Here is a 15,241-nt window from a genome sequence, read left to right as displayed (position 1 = left end):
ATGTCTTCCTCCAAGCGGCAAAGAAGAATTCTTCATCCCGGCGATGTCTTCCTCCAAGCGGCAAAGATCAGCCAATCGGATTGAACTTGAATCTGATTGGCTGATTCAATCAGCCAATCAGATTTTTCTACCTTAATTCCGATTGGCTGATAGAATCCTATCAGCCAATCGGAATTCGACGGACGCCATCTTGGATGACGTCATTTAAAGGTACCTCATTCGTCATTCAGTCGTCGGCCGGGATGGATGCTCTGCGTTGGCGGAGCGAAGAAAGAAGATTGAAGATGCCGCTTGATGGAAGATGCTGCCGGAAGGAAGAAGACGTTGCTGCCGCTTGGAGAAAGACATCGCCGGGATGAAGAATTCTTCTTTGCCGCTTGGAGGAAGACATCGCTGGGATAAAGAATTCTTCTTTGCCGCTTGGAGGAAGACATCGCCCGGATCGGATGAGGAGTTCGGCCCGGCGTGGTGAAGACAAGGTAGGGAGATCTTCAGGGGGGTAGTGTTAGGTTTTTTTAAGGGGGGTTTGGGTGGGTTTAGAATAGGGGTATGTGGGTGGTGGGTTGTAATGTTGGGGGGGGGTATTGTATATTTATTTAAATGCAAAAGAGCTGAATTCTTTGGGGCATGCCCCACAAAAGGCCCTTTTAAGGGCTGGTAAGGTAAAGAGCTTTGAACTTTTTTTAATTTAGAATAGGGCAGGGAATTTTTTTTATTTTGGGGGGCTTTATTATTTTATTTGGGGGCTTAGAATAGGTGTAATTAGCTTAAAAATCTTGTAATTTTTTTTATTTTTTGTAATTTAGTGTTTGTTTGTTTTTGTAATTTAGTTTAGTTTATTTAATTGTATTTTTAGATAGATATTTGTAGTTTATTTAATGTATTGATAGTGTAGGTGTATTTGTAACTTAGGTTAGGATTTATTTTACAGGTAATTGGGTAATTATTTTAACTAGGTGGATATTAAATAGTTAATAACTATTTAATAGCTATTATACCAAGTTAAAATAATTAACAATTTACCTGTAAAATAAATATAAACGCTAACATAGCTACAATGTAATTATTAATTATATTGTAGCTATCTTAGGGTTTATTTTATAGGTAAGTATTTAGATTTAAATAGGAATATTTTAGTTTATAATATGAATTAGATTAATTTAATAAGAATTTAGTTAGGGGTGTTAGGGTTAGATAGAGTTAATATAGTTAATATAAATACTATAGTAACTATATTAACTATAGTAACCCTAATATAATTAGGGTTAATATAGTTAATATAGCTGGCGGCGGTGTAGGGGGATTAGATTAGGGGTTAATGTATTTAATATAGCTGGCGGCGGTGTAGGGGATTAGATTAGGGGTTAATACATTTATTATAGCTGGCGGCGGTGTAGGGGGATTTAGATTAGATGCAAAAGAGCTGATTACTTTGTGACAAAGCCCCGCCAAAAGCACTTTTAAGGGCTGGTAAAAGAGCAGTTCTCTTTGGGGCATGCCCCGCAAAAAGCCCTTTTAAGGGCTGGCAAAAGAGCAGTTTACTTTGGGGTAATGCCACGCAAAAAGCCCTTTTCAGGGCTATTTGTAGGGTTAGACTTAGGTTTAGTGGTAGGGATAGTTTAGTATTTTAGGGGTTAAATAATTTAATATAGATGGCGGCGGGGTAGGGGGATTAAATTAGGGGTTAATAATTTTAAAATAGATGGCGGCGGTGTTAGGGGCTCACTTTAAGGGGTTATAGATTTAATATAGCTGGCAGCGGGGTATGGGAGCGGCGGTTTAGGGGTTAATAACTTTATTAGGTTGCGGCGGGCTACGGGAGCAACGGTTTAGGGGTTAATAACTTTATTAGGTTGCGGCGGGCTACGGGAGCGGCGGTTTAGGGGTTAATAACTTTTTTTGTTGTTAGGCTAGTGAGGGGGGATAGAGGATAGAGGGTTAGACGTGTCGGGCTATGTTTAGGAGGCGTGTTAGACAGTGCGGGTGATTTAGACTTTAGTCAGGTTTTGTAGGCGCCGGCAGTTTCTAACGTGGCGCAAGTCACTGGCGACTCCAAAAATCTGTACTTAACGCAGATTTCTGGACATCGCTACTTTGTCAGACTTGCGCCACTTTAGCAACTGACGGCGCCGCATATTGGATAGCTCGAGTTGCGAGCTGAAACTGCGGGCGACGCGGGTTCCCTCGCTTGCGCCGCAAACTACGCCGCTTATCGGATCGCGCCCTAGGTGGTTATAAGCAATACTAAACATTAGGTGGTTATAAGCAATACTAAACATTAGGTGGTTATAAGCAATACTAAACATTAGGTTGTTATAAGCAATACTAAACATTAGGTGGTTATAAGCAATACTAAACATTAGGTGGTTATAAACAATACTAAACATTACGTGGCTATAAGCAATACTAAACATTAGGTGGTTATAAGCAATACTAAACATTAGGTGGTTATAAGCAATACTAAACATTAGGTGGTTATAAGTAATACTAAACATTAGGTGGCTATAAGCAAAACTGTACAGTAGGTGGCTATAAGCAATACTAAACATTAGGTATATATAAGCAATACTAAACATTAGGTTGCTTTAAGCAATACTAAACATTAGGTGGTTAAAACCAATACTAAACATTAGGTGGCTATAAGCAAAACTGAACAGTAGGTGGCTATAAGCAATACTAAACATTAGGTATATATAAGCAATACTAAACATTAGGTGGCTATAAGCAATACTAAACATTAGGAGGCTATAAGAAATACTAAACATTAGGTGGTTATAAGCAATACTAAACATTAGGTGGCTATAAGCAATACTAAACATTAGGTGGTTATAAGCAATACTAAACATTAGGTGGTTATAAGCAATACTAAACATTAGGTGGCTATAAGCAATACTAAACATTAAGTGGTTATAAGCAATACTAAACATTAGGTGGCTATAAGCAATACTAAACATTAGGTGGCTATAAGAAATACTAAACATTAGGTGGTTATAAGCAATACTAAACATTAGGTTCCCGATCCGATATGCAGCGTCGCCCGCAAAAGCCGGTGACGCCAAATTTTGCGCTGGTTTGGGATCACATATATGGCGTAACATAGAAGTTATGCGCGTATATTTCTGACTTCGGCCGTATTTTTTTACCCATAGACTGACATACAAAACACGCGCAGTTTGGTATCCAATATACAGTGTAAGGACTTACGCGCGCAGATTTCAGAAAATCTACTCCATTCTCATCTCGCCACAAATTGCAGGCGCAGGAGCCCTTGCACTGACTAAAAAAAACAACGTAACTCCCTGGAAGCCTTAACAAACACATACATTTCAGCAGCATCTCAAGGTTAAAGGGACAGTATACTATGATATTTAATTTTTAAGGTTTATTTGTGTATTTGAAATAGTTTAAAGCCACAATATAATCAAATGGATTGAGCTTGTAGGTACTTTATCACATTGTGGACATATACTTGCTTATCTACTTTAAATTGGATTACCTTCATCTCTTTAGAACCCACTGGAGTGTAATTTATTCTAATGCTAACACAGCTTGGCGCCATCTATTGTCTATCTGCATCTGCATATTAGACTGGATTCTCATCATCTGAGACTAATTTTGGACAATTCCATTTAATGAGGCTGCAATGTCCCTCTGCAGCTCGATGCTACGCTGAAGTAACCTCTCTTGGCTCCTGTGATACCTCTGATGGCCTCTTTGAATGCTCTTGCAGCTTGTTATTAGCCACCTCTGGAGTGAAATGTATTCCTCGCCCAGGGGAGAATACAGTGGATCTACAGGCTCTTGAGCAGCAGTGATTCTAGGTGCAGGTTCTGCTCTATCTGCTGGTGCATCATGGACAACTTCATCTGCTGGTGCATCATGGACAACTTCAGCTGCATCTGCTTCATAGATAACTTCAGCTGCTGGTGCATCATGGACAACTTCAGCTGCATCTGCTTCATGGATAACTTCAGCTGCTGGTGCTTCAGGGACAACCTCAGCTATATGCTCATCTGAGGATGGTGGAGCTCTCCCAAGGGAAGCGGATGGTGGAGCTCTCCCAAGGGAAGCGGATGGTGGAGCTCTCCCAAGGGAAGCGGATGGTGGAGGTCTCAGGCTGGATTGGTAGTCCCATTGATGACTAGTGTGTGACCACTTAGCCTGTCCAGTTTGCATACCTTGCGACATCCCCTGTGTGGAAAAGCCATGATATTGTGTTGATGGGGGGGGTAAAGACATCAACCCTTCGTGGCTGACTTGGCTCCCCCTCAAAGCCAAAAGGATATTCCTCAGGCCAGGTATCTTGCCAGGGGTCGTATGCCAATAGTGGTGGCATCACCTCTGGGTCCTCAACTGAGGCAATCCAACCCTGCTGATGCCTGGGAGCATAATGTCTATGTTGCTGCCTGAAGACTGGTGGTGGAGGTGGCTGCATGGCTGTGACTGGTGGTGGAGGTGGCTGCATGGCTGTGACTGGTGGTGGTGGTGGCTGCATGCCTGTGACTGGTGGTGGTGGTGGAGGTGGCGGCATGCCAGTTTGCAGCCTGGTGACAGGAGGTTCTGAAGAGGAGTCAAATGATGATAGGGATTAGTACAGTCATATATATGTTCATGTGGGCATACAATATACATTGATACATGCTAGGGACAATACTCATTCTCATGTCAAACTGTATAACATGCATGTGCACAATGTGATTTGTGATATGAGGGATTTTAATCTGCACAGTATACAGGTATGTGTTTCATACAATAGTTATGTTTACATGTCAGTGATGGAGAAAATGTGTTCTTTAAGTGGCACTATGGTCACACAATTTACTTTAGCCTTATGTAGGCACAGAACCTGCTTTCTGAGCTAAAAGTATTGTGATGGCTATAGTGTCCATTTACTGAAAACTCTACATGTGGCTTGTGGCCTGTGTTACTCTGAGACATGCTAGTATTGCACTATTCCACCTCATATCATGAATTGCATTTTGTTAAGTAGCATTAATGTGAAATATAATTGTAGATGTTTTTGTTAGTAGGCCAAATACCATGCTCCTCATTGTGTACATGAATGTGTGACATTAAAGGATGTTATATCTCAAATACATATAATACTGGTGTGTGGGATGTTACTCACCAGCAAGAGGTGCTGTGGTTGCAAGCCCTGAGTCACGAGCCCCTGGAAGTCCACGGACTGCTGTGATACTCAGGGACCTGCGTATCATCTCCTGCCAGACGTATTCTGCTTCAAAGGGTGGACCACCGCCTGTTCCCCTCTGGTGCATGGCTTCCTGGCCCATCTTCTCTTTCACCCGCCTCTTGCAATCATTCCACCTTTTTTTTTTTTTTTTTTAATCAAAGTTTTTTATTGAGGTATTTCAGCAAATAACATACGCTTTGTGTTGACAAACTTATAGTATGCAAAATATAAATGTTCAGACAGCATCAGACACATTGCGATTACAGAGAAAAGATATGAGGGGAAACACTTATTTGACAAAGCTGGATATAGCAAATATACATCTCACAGAATATAATAAACAGCTTTGGTTCTAATAACCGTGCAACTCTAAAGATGCAAAAATGACAGTTTGATACCTCTTTTTAATATATAAGATAAATTAATACTAGAGCCTCTGGAATATAATTTGCTGTCTACTAGAGTGATATTTTATAATGGACCTTTGATAGCAATAACATTTTCATTTTCATATGTGAGGTGACATATTCTGATACTCCTGTGTGTGTAGGTGCAAAATAGCGGATAAACACCGCTGAGAAAATTCACTAGATTGAGTGAATATGAGTGATCTAATATAGAGTCACCCCCTCTCCAGAGAAAATATATAGGTAAGATAACATAAAAGGCTTTACACCTTGGAATACAGTATTTAATATCAGATCAACGCCTCTGGAAGCTGAAGTAAGGTGAGGGGGGGGGAGATGCAAAGATGAGAACAGAACCCTTTAAACTAGGAAACACAACCCAGGGGTAGCCGCAAGCTGCTTAACAGTGACCAACTCAGACCTAGGTTAGAGGCTATGTGTCAACAGTCGTACCTATAGTATATATACATATAATATTATAGCATAGACACACCATACACATGGGATATTTACAAAATTGATGTTACCCTCCAGGTACGGGCCCTATACCCAGAGCTGGCTGTATTATATTAAGGAAAAAGCAATCCCTAGTAATAACTATGAGAATAAGGGAAATGACATATAAGGATGCCGCGATACCATTAGTGCTAGTGTCGCTAAATATGTACTAAATTACATGACTATCTGTACAGTTGCAAAAGATATACAGCTACGGTATCTTGACTGTATCTATAATTAGAACTCTCCTGAAGAGGAGGCACAACATTAGGGACAGTTCCCTAAAATTCATTGGATTATGTAGGGCTACTGTTCTATTACCCATAGCTATATGTGCCACCAAGAGAGCATGTCGCAATACGGAACTGGACTTTATAGAATATGCAGTGAAGACCACATAGAAATACATACAGTGTCTGGCTGGCAGGCAATATTATATAATAATACATAAGCTGAGGAAAACTGAACTATAAGCCAGTAGATACGTCTTTTGTGTAGTTAAGAGGTAGTTCAAATTACATCAAACCAAGTAAAGAATTCCTACAATAAATTTAGTGCCAGCGTGAGTCGCATGAGGATGTGTGCTATTAGGGATAGTACGGGCTGTTATATAGTATAAAACCTAGCTTAGTTGTTCAGTAGTGTCAATGAGGTTAGGAGCCCCATATTACACTGAGGTGTCCCTTCTGGACAATTAGGGTTGTCGCGGTTTGAGGGTGAGGGGATAGGGATAGATAAGCAGATGCAGCTTAGCCCCACAATAGGGCAGGCGTGTATTAATCATAAACAGCAGCAGACACCAGACATATAGGTAATAAAGAGTAGTCAGATCACTGTTAGGCCAGAGCATATATGAGTGTAGGTTATATTGTTACTGTGAGTAACACAGCAGGCTCCAGTAGCCGAGATAGCAAGTTCAAATGTGACCCTTAATATAGGAGGTAAAACAAAGCAACAGGTCAAAAGGTAACTTTAAGAATAAATTAACTCTGGGCTCCTAACAAACTTACATAAATCTACACAGCAAGTTGGTATAAATATAAAAGGGGTTAACTCTTCTGAGGGATGTAGATAAAAAAGGGAACATATGATCATTAATTAAAACAAACCTAACAATATAATTAGTGAAAGGCTAGATTTCCAACAGTTCTAAAAGTATTCTTTCAATAAGGTCCCAGACTGGAAAGAGAGACAATCAAACAATTACTTAATGTCCCCCTATCCTAAGATAGGTTAATGAAAAGTCATCCCACTCCAGATTTCTAGAGATATGCAAGGATCATCCCTTTGATTACCGTTGTCTTGGGGCGACCCATGATGGAACTAGTATGCACAATGGCCCAGGGTAGCGTCTGCTCAACGGTAGAAAGCTCAGAGCTAGGGGATACACATATCATGAGATATCGGGTAGATCTCTCTGAGATATTATTGCTCACAGCGGCCTGCAAAAAGACTCCAAATGAGAATGTGGGCAGCTCTGGGGATTCAATGTAACCAAAAAGGGCCAGCTCAAGGTGTAAGTCCGTCTCCGGTGGGGTATCATACAACTGCCCCAAGTTTTCAGTCGAGGAATCAGTAACACAATCTCCCACCTCATGTTGAAGATCCGTTACATTGAACATGCTGTTCTGTGCCACTCTTCTCGAATGCTGGTGAGGTTCTAGTGAGTCTGTCCTGCTTGAGACCTCCAGCCTATTATTAGTTGCCGGTATCGGAGTCGGATCCATAACCGCTCTCAGCTCAGAAATTAGCTCCTGATGGTGGTCATCTAGTGCTGACATAAGGTTACGCAGCATGTCTGCAATGCTCCCCTCCATATTTGAAGTGATGATTATGGTAGATGTGCTGCACGGCTGGAGGCGTTCTGCCGCTATTATAGCTTCTTTCTTATAGCTTCTTACTTGTAGTTCTAGTAAAGCTGGGAGAGGGAGGTTGAGATGTGGCTAATACCGTGATTTGTGTGGAGATCACTAACACGCTGCAATATGCAGTAATATGCAGAGAGCCCCTAAAATGGCGACTGGGCCTATTCATACGTAGTAGTCAGCTTTCTGGCCAGCATTATATGTCAGCTGTTGTATGATCAGTAGGTTATCCTGCAGTCCCGGGTAAAGGTAGATGTGAACTTAGCACTTTCGTTAGTATATTATACCCTTTTAGATTCTCAATAATCAGGAGCTCTCATGCCACACGTCTTGCTCCTTCAGCTGCTGGCTCCGCCCCCCCCTCCACCTTTTTTTAAGTCCCTCGACAGTCCTCCTCTGCAGGGCCACACTGTTTACAGCATCCTCTACTTCCAACCAAAGCCTTTGCCCTTCTCCTGGCCAAAGAGGGCACTGTGGTTGTCCATGATGGCCTGGACTAGCGCAACATTCTCATCAAAGGAGAAGTTTGGGCATCTCATGCGCTCCTCCTCTGTGGCCACCTGGCTTCCTCCCTGGGATGTCCCTGGTGTGGGTTATCCTCTCCCTCCTCCTCCCTTCTGTCCCCATGTGCACCCTCTGTCCCTCTTCTAAGTGTGCCTGGTCTCTGCGCATCTCCCCTCCCATCATCCCTTCTAACTCTCCCCACTCCACTAACTCCCTGACGGGGATCCCGCTGCTCCTCCTCTCCGCTACAATAATCCTCTCCCTGCAACTCCGCTCCCCTCCGCCCTACCTCTCCCTGCCATCCTCAAACTACACACACTCACTCCCAGTTCAATCACACACAATCACAACCAAACACTCAGCCTATCACACTGTAAAATAGAAAAAAAATCTGTGAGGTGTTAGAAAAAAACATGTGTATTTTGTATATGTATGTATGCAATATGTATGCAATATGTAAAAATAAGTGTAAGTAAATGTACAAGCTTACCCAAACAAAAATCTGACTTAACTATTATGCTGCGCCTCTCTCACTACTCTTACTAATCCTATACTCACTGTAGTGTGCTGTAGCTCAACGAACCATCCAAACACACTGAAGAAAATGCGGCTGCGTATGGATTTATATATGACTTTTGAATATCGTAATTACGTTGCGCAGTTTTAGATGGAGTATCGGGTAATTTTTACGAGTCTTAGCCAAATTTGCATAAAACTACACTTTATTGAGACTTTACGTGAACAAACTACTGGCGTAAGTACTTACGACGACTAAAATGTGTATTTGCGCACTTTTTGGAACAACGCCAGTTTGTTCTACTTACGCCACTTTTGCATCTGACGGCGCCGTATATGTGATAGGTCGAGGTGCGAGGTGAAATTACGGGCGGCGCGGGTTCCCTCGCTTGCTCCTAAAACTACGCCGTATATAGGATCGCGCCCCAAGTGGTTATAAGCAATACTAAACATTAGGCATATGTAAGCAATACTAAACTTTAGGTATATATAAGCAATACTAAACATTAGGTATATATAAGCAATACTAAACATTAGGTGGTTATAAGCAATACTAAACATTAGGTATATATAAGCAATACTAAACATTAGGTGGTTATAAGCAATACTAAACATTAGGTGGTTATAAGCAATACTAAACATTAGGTGGCTATAAGAAATACTAAACATTAGGTGGCTATAAGCAATATTAAACATTAGGTGGTTATAAGCAATACTAAACATTAGGTGGCTATAAGCAATACTAAACATTAGGGGCGTGATCCGATATACGGTGTAGTTTTTCGGCACAAGCGAGGGAACCTGCACCGCCCATACTTTCACCTCGCACATCGGGAGTCGGACAAACTAGCGATGTCCAGAAATAAGCGTAAATACAAATTTCTGGAGTCGCCAGTGACTTACGGCACTTTAGAAACTACCTGCGCCTAAAAAAACTAACTAAAGTATTAATACAGTAAACAAAAAGAAAGAAAAGATATCTCACAACAGCACTCTTAGTCCAATATGTTTAACTAAAGTATTAAATCTCCCGTAACTGTCTAACACTCCCAAAAATAAGCCTGACACGTATACCCCTATATCCGCAATCCCCCTTCTCACTCCTAATAATAAATGTATTAACCCCTAGACCGACAACCCCCCACAATGCAATAAGCCTAATATTAACCCCTTAACCGCCATAATCCACACCGCAATAAACCTATCCTAGTATTAACCCCTAAACCGCCGCTTCCGGAGCCCACCCCCACCTACATTATATGTACTAACCCCTAAACCGCCGCTCCCGGACCCACGCCACCACTAAATAAAGTGTTTAACCCCTAAACCACCGCTCCCGGACCCCGCCGCCACCTACATTAAATTTATTAACCCCTAATCTGACCCCCCTACACCGCCGCCACCTACATTAAATATATTAACCCCTAAACCTGACTTCCGGTGGGCGGAGCTAGCGGCTGGCAGCAGGGAGTGAGAGCTCCGTGAACTTGGGGCTACAAACTTCTTTATTTTCGCTGCCAGCCGCCTTCCCACACATCAGCCTTGTAGGGTAAGAGTAAATCCCTACCGGCGGCTTCCAGTGGAGGGTTTTTAATTCGCCCTCGCCCCCGGGAAAACATAACTGCGCAATACTGCGCGAAGCAACTGAAACTGCCGGGCGCCATATTGGATTGAGCCCACATGCATCAAGCTACGCACCGGAGCTCACTAGCAGGCCAGGAACAAACATCCCAAGCTCCCTAGATATCGGTGGTGCATCAGAGACTGAGTAACGGCCACAGTTGAGGAAACACCACAGAATCCCATAAGACTGCACCATAACGGAGCGGACCTCTGCCACCTGCACCGCACTACCTCACAAGCAGAGGGGCTATTGTTGCCCACGGATCAACACACCGGAGAGGATCTGGCAAGTAGAAAAGAGCCCTGCAGCACACAATCATATTTAAAAAGAAAGCCGAGGGAAAGCGATACACTCAAGGTACTGGGATACAGGCTTACATCAAGGGAAGGCCCCAAATGACATTTCAGGCTGGGCAAAGAAAAAGAAAAAAACAGCGCAATCACACAGACTGCTTGTATTCTTTTATTGACCCTTCACATATTGGCCCATGAGACTTAAGCCTTAAATTTTGAGCACCAAAATAAAAGTTGCAGCATACTTTCTCCAGGCCTTGCTGATGTGGCTACACCATGCTCTAAAAAGCTTCAAACCTTTTTTTTTTTTTTTTTTTTTTCTCATCTGACAAAGGATAAACAGAAGTGCTCCCTACAAGCCTTTTACACACTCTCCCAGTGCTCCCCTGTTCTTGATATTCACTTTATATTATATTTCTAACTGTGCTGCTGTACTATCAGAGTTTCCTATATCTCACATGAAGGTTGATAAGTACTTTAAACCCCTTACCAGCACACTAGAGGGCAAGATGACGTCCAAAGCAAAGCAGACTGACAGGAGGCAACGACATGTTACAGAAGCACAGATTGAAAATCCCCCTTCACCAAGTTCCGCTCATCTAGCGATTCCTGATTCAACAAATCTCCTGCAGGAGCTGAAGTCTTTCTTTCTGCCCAAAATGGAATCTTTGCAAGCAGGAATGGACACTTTAACTAGTGAAGTGCGCCAATTTTCAACGAGAATGAATCAGGCGGAACAGAGGATCTCAGACATGGAAGACCGTCAAAATAACACCTCCACCTCTCTCAGACAACTGCTACGCCAGAATCAGGCGCTTCAGGACAAGGTCGACGACCTTGAGAATCGCAGTAGGCGAAACAACCTACGTATAATAGGGATCCCAGAAAGCATTAAAAACAAAGACTTATTGGAGTTCACAGCCCTCACATTCCCTAAGATCTTGGGCATGGATCCCGACCGTCTCCCGATAGATGTGGAAAGAGCCCACCGCATTGGCCCAGACACTGGCCTTTCTACCACCACAGCTGCTAGACCTCGCCAGGTTATACTTAAATGCCTGAATTACCAAGAAAAACTGGCATTGTTAAGGGCTTACAGATCCCATGATGGGGAGGTCCTCTTTGAGGGAAAAAAACTTTTGTTATTTCAGGATTTTTCGGCAGAAGTTACCAAACTTCGTAAAGAATTTGCCCCCTACTGCTCACAGCTATATGAAGAGGGCAGACAAGTGGCGCTCCTCTACCCAGCCAAACTCAGATTACAGACCCCAAGAGGTGCCAGATTCTTTCGCTCTCCTAAAGAATTAAAAGCCTTCCTAGACGCTGAAAAAACTGCAACCTGACCAATGGATTGGATCGTGCTTCATACCACAGAAGACACGTTTTCTTCCTCCAGATGCTGGATTGCGGCTTCATGTGTCACTGGACACAGGAATCCCCCATGGCCGTGGACATTCCCACTGCTGAACTGGTTGCTCTTAGGAAAACCACTCTACAGGACACTGACAGGGAGCGGGAGTGGCCCTGGCGGCCTGCCGCTCTCTCCACTCCAGAGACTCCAGCCTCCCTAGGGAGACAGTTCCTGCAAGTTATTATTTTGTTGTTTATTTTGTTGTTTGAATGTATTTATCTTTCTTTGTCGTTCTCTTCTGTATGTTACATTATTTTTCTTAGTACCACATACAATGTCCCCTTAACTGACTTGTTTAGCGTTAAAGGCTTATCCCCTTTTTTATTTCAGTTACTATATACATGCATATGCTCAGGGTGCACCATACTGAAACTACCCCTAGCGGATACTTTCAACTGCCGGATGTGCCTTAACCTCTCTTTTCTTTCCCTCATAACAGAATACCCAGGGGCTGTGGTCGGCGGATGGATTGGCTGCACACAGACAACTGGACCACAGATGACCTCCCTGCCCGACTGTTCCTCACTCACAAAGCTAGTAAGTCTCCTTTCACAGTACACCTCACTTCAAGTCCTGACAGCACTACTACGGTACATATGCACTCCTCCTCCCCCGACAACACACAAACTCAGGCTGACTTCACTACCCTCCGTGACACCTCCTGCTCTCACCTTAGATTGCGTCAGTTGCCACCATTCCCTCAATGACCTCACACATGGCCATAAACCTTAACATAGTCTCTTGGAACGTGGGAGGTATTACCTCCCCGGCCAAGAGGAGCAGAATTATACAATACCTCAACTCCATACAAGCGGACATAGCTATGCTGCAGGAGACACATCTCACTGCTGAGGAACATGAAAAGCTTAAAGTACGGTGGGTGGGGCGCATCCTCTACTCACCTTCAGGGGGAAGGAGACGTGGAGTGGCAGTCTTAGTAAGGAAGAATCTACCTATAACTTTCTCCAATACAAAAATAGATGAGGAGGGACGCTACATTTTCACCTCCATACACTCCAAAGACTACAAATTCCAACTATGTAATGTGTACGGACCCAACCACTCCGATACGCAGTTCTGGGCATCTATGCAGTCACTAATTACTCAACACTCAGACTCCCATGTTATAGTGGGGGGTGACTTTAATATGGCGCAAGCGTGCCCATTAGACAGGTTTTATGACCAAACTAGTTCCTCTTCAAAGCAAAGACTGCACCCCAAACACAAACAAGAAACACAGATCATATCAGCGTTTAGAGAGGGGTTGGGACTACACGATCTTTGGAGGCTACAACACCCTGACCACAAAGACTATACCTGTGTCTCGAAAACACACCACACTCTCTCCCGCATTGACTACTTTCTTACATCCCCTCAACTCACTCCTAACATACTAAACACCTCCATTTTCCCAATCACAATTTCAGACCATGCTCCCATAAAACTAACACTGCAACTCCTCAAAACACCACCTTTTAAAAAGTCTTGGAAGTTCCCCTCATATCTATACACTAACACAGAATTTAGACAACAACTGAAGGCCTTCTGGCTGGAATATACTTTTGATAATGACAGCCATAGAACTAACACTGATCTCTTCTGGCATGCATCCAAAACAGTTATTAGAGGCAGAATCACAGCCTACACGGCACATCACTCTAAGTCACAGAAGAAAACTGCCACACAACTTCTTTCCAACCTGACTTCTACCTATAACACCTATTTAAGTAACCCCACAGCACAGAATCGCCAGAAATATTATGATGCCAAACAAGAGCGGGATTCACACCTACAAATTTTAGACCATATCTTTAACATACATAGACAAGGCAAATTCTACCGACACGGTAACAAGGCTGGCAGACTTCTAGCAAATCTAGCCAAAATTCATACACCTAAATCTTTCATATCTGCAATCAAATCTGGGACACACCTTAGGACCGATACAAGGGATATAATGAGGGAGTTCATAACTTATTATAAAGCACTATACACCAGTCAGAACATTGCAGAAACGGACAAACACACGTTTTGGAGCAATATATTGCTACCTCGATTGTCTGAATCCCAGAGAGAGAGCTTAAACTCCCCCATACAAGTGCAGGAAGTGCTGAGAGCCATTAGCAACTCAAAAATAGGGAAAGCCGCAGGCCCAGACTTCCTCCCCATTGAGTACTACAAGATTCTTAGCACTGACATAGCCCCAACGCTAGCTTCTACATACACCGGCTACCTTCTGGGGTCTTCTACTCCAGATATGAGATTTACTGACGCCAACATATGCGTTCTCCAAAAGCCGAATAAGGACCATACAATGCCCTCCTCATACAGACCAATCTCGCTGCTTAACAGCGACTACAAGTTATATACTAAGATACTGGCGGACAGGCTAGCTGAGATACTGCCTGATCTGGTTCACCCGGATCAGACAGGCTTTATCAAAAAACGAACTTCAGTGATCAATATCAGAAAAACGCTAGCAGTCATATCTCACTACAATAACACGCACTATTTAGAACACCAGAAACCCAATGTAGACGCATGCTTATTCGCTATCGACGCTGAAAAAGCGTTCGATCGAATAGAGTGGGACCACCTATATACCTCATTAGACAGATTTGGCATCTCAGGGAATTTTCTCAATGCACTCCAACAACTCTATGCTTCACCCTCAGCCTCCATCATTATCAACGGTCAGGTGTCTCCCTCATTCCTATTGGAAAGGGGAACCAGGCAGGGATGCCCTCTTTCTCCGCTGCTCTTCAACTTGGCAATGGAACCACTTGCGTGTTACATCCGCCAACATAGTGAAGGCCTAAAAATTCATAAGCAGACAATACACCTATCTTTATATGCGGACGACTTACTTCTGTATGTCTCTAACCCACATATTAATATACCCAAACTCCTGAGTATCTTAGATAAATTCAGT

This window comes from Bombina bombina, chromosome 5, assembly GCF_027579735.1.
Source record: "Bombina bombina isolate aBomBom1 chromosome 5, aBomBom1.pri, whole genome shotgun sequence".
NCBI lineage: Eukaryota > Metazoa > Chordata > Amphibia > Anura > Bombinatoridae > Bombina > Bombina bombina.
Note: the sequence above shows the minus strand (reverse complement) of the source record.